Raw genomic sequence first — 3,055 nt, 5'->3', positions numbered from 1 at the left:
ATATATATATAAATAGAACAGGAACATTCGTTTTGGAAAATTATTTCAAATACTCTTATTCTTTATTTTTTCCTTTTGCTTTGCTTTGCAGCCTCTTTCTGTTGTTTTTCTGCAAGAAGTTTGGCCTTTAAGTCCAAGATCTTCTGGCTTGTGAGAATCCTGTGGGAAGGAAGGCTTTTCTTGCTGGCTTTCTTGGGGGGAGTTGGGGGTGTACTGAATATATGCCCTGGATGGCGACGTGTGGCAAGGTTGTAACTTGAGAGATGACAACTTGAGGCAAGGTTGAAACTTGGGAGATGGCAACTTGAGGCAAGGTTGAAACTTGAGAGATGGCAACTTGAGGCAAGTTGAAACTTGGGAGATGGCAACTTGAGGCAAGGTTGAAACTTGAGAGATGGCAACTTGAGGCAAGACTTGAGACAAGGTTGAAACTTGGGAGATGGTGACTTGAAGCAAGGTTGAGGCTTGAGAGATGGCTACTTGAGGCAAGACATGAGGCTCCAGTGGGAAAAACATTTCGTTCGTCATCCTCCATGAGACGGTCCTCAGAAGCACAGTCTCGCGCTGGCTCCTCCTCCATAACCACAATGTCGCTGAATTGAAGGCATTGAAACTCTGGTGGAAGTTCAATCTCAACCGTTTCCCCAGCTGGTACCTCTACTACACAAGACAGTGGCTGTTCTGTCCCTTAAGAGGCGTCAGTGGCTTGGGGTCACAGCACCTCTATCAACAGAGTAGATAGGTACCTGTTACCTGAAAGAAGACAGCAAACAACAGGGTCCTACCATTAGCCTAAATTTGTAAGCATTATTGTTCTTAAGAAGAATGGTCCTTTGATGCTGAGGATGTTCTTGGTGATTGGTAAGGAAGACACGTTAAGCTTCATCACCTGACCTTGTCCTCAGTCATGGCAGCCTCCCATGCCTGTCGGAAGAGCTTTGGCCACATTATCTTGTTCACAGTGTTTCCTGGGTTGTCAGCCATGAACTCAGTGCAGGCCCTGCAAAATGTTTTTGAGTTTGTTTGAACGAATTACTTAAATGTCATTTGATCAATAAAAACAAAAAGACTCCTGCAGCAGAAATTGGGACCAACTTCATGGCTGCCTTGTGTTTAAGGTCTCCCCCTCGGAAGCAAGAGCTTGTAATCTTGATGCTCAGCTGTGTCTGACCTAAGTCTTAGACAATGTTAATTTAACAGTTGTTTTCTCGGGTGCTTGGCATTATGGGAACAATGCTACGACTGGTTGACCCCGTGTCAGTGTACTGTGATGTCTAATTTGGCCGATTAACACCACTTCTGTTGAAAGAAATTTAGATATTTTAATCCCCTCCCCAAATCTCACACACACATACACACTTATAATATAAGACAAAAAAGGACATGGTTGGAAGCCAGAGAAACATAATTCAATTTATAAAAAACTGCATTCATATAATATGCATACCTGTTTAAAAAATCTCTTTAAGGGCTTAAAGAGCACCTTATCCAGTGGCTGCAGCTCCGATGTGGTGTTGGGGAAGGAGTGCCAGCACTGTGATGTGGTTGGCTTCTGCCATTTGGACGAGGTCACGGGTTTCATGACTGGAGTGGCTGTCCAGTTTGAGTAACTGGGCGTTCTGGGCCACAGTGTTGGAGAAATGCATTGGAAAACCACTCCTCCCCCGAGATGTCGGTCCTCCACGCTTTGTCAGAGTACGTCCAGGCCGTTCCTTCCGGCGCAACAAGAGTGGCAAATGACTGCATCGACCGATGGGCCTTTCCCTTTACGATGCACAAGGGAGGCATTGTCTTCAGCAATGCACTGACACGCAAGGACGGTGATATGTTCTTTGGAGTCGCTGGTGCGGCCAAGCTCTACCCTCCTCCCCTTCTGTGCCACAACTGCACTTGGCCAATGGAGAAACTGTAATCCAGTTTTGTCCATATTCCAAATACAGTTGGGCTTGTTTTCCAGGTGGAGGGTGGCCACTGTAGCTTTGAGCGTATCAAAATATCTGCGGAAAAGAAAATTCTGTCAAAATGGTTGCTTTTTGTGGAAGCTTCTCTGTGATACTTTTGGTTGCTGTTGTCTAAATTCACCTGCTGCTAACCCCCATCCATGGAAGCTAAACAAACATGACACACATACAAAACTTCTGCAGATACGCATATCAACAGACTTTTCAAGGATTCTGTCATTCAACATCCTCATCCTGCTGCTTTCACAGGCTTTGGGTTTCCTTATGATCAGCTCTAGGTGTCGTTTCTTTAGCCTTCTCAAATAGTCATTGTTTGGCATGTTCCCCTTAAACTGTGTTTTCAGTTGTAGTTGTAGTGCTGTTGCCAATCTGCCAACTTTCGCCAGCACTTTCCTTTTTGTCAGGAGAAAACCCGTCTCCAGCTTGAATAATTTTTCTGACCATTTCGTCCTCCACCTCTTTTGGGATGTTCTGGGCCCAACCGGGACAATTCAGCGATGACCATCCATTGACGTAATCAATAAGAGTGGCTCGAGGAATACCGAATTCTTTGCTTGCTTTTCAGAAGATCATGCCATTTTTTATGGCTTCAAGTGCCTTTCTCATCTCTTCTGACGAGTATTTCATGTAAGGCATGCTGAAACACAGCAAATTGTAGTAACGAGTGCTAGAGACTCTAAAAAGATGATAAGTCGGGGGGTATTAGTACAGTGAATCCTAAGGATGGGGAGACCAAGGCACATGGCTAACATGTGACTGTTTAAAAGTATATCATGTACACTAAATTTCTTCAAATATAGTATATGTGAATCTGACTTGTTGTGGATTTTGCTTCATGATCAGACAATAATGCAATCAGGCCTAGGCTTATGACAATTAATCGTAGGCCCTCAGCCTAGGCCTACATTTTTGTCTAGCCTAGGCGTGGTACAAATTTGCCCCACCCAAGTCGAAATTGACCCACCCTCCTGTCGAAGTTGCCCGGTTTGCCCTGTCGAATTTGCACCAACCATAAAATTTTCAACCCATCACCTTAAATGAGTCTTATAAAGTCATTTAATCATTATTTCAAGTTCTATATGTATGGATTTAAA

This window comes from Aplysia californica, unplaced genomic scaffold (genome assembly GCF_000002075.1).
Source record: "Aplysia californica isolate F4 #8 unplaced genomic scaffold, AplCal3.0 scaffold00526, whole genome shotgun sequence".
Taxonomy (NCBI): domain Eukaryota; kingdom Metazoa; phylum Mollusca; class Gastropoda; order Aplysiida; family Aplysiidae; genus Aplysia; species Aplysia californica.
The sequence above is the reverse complement of the archived record's forward strand: the minus strand, read 5'-3'. Positions refer to the sequence as shown.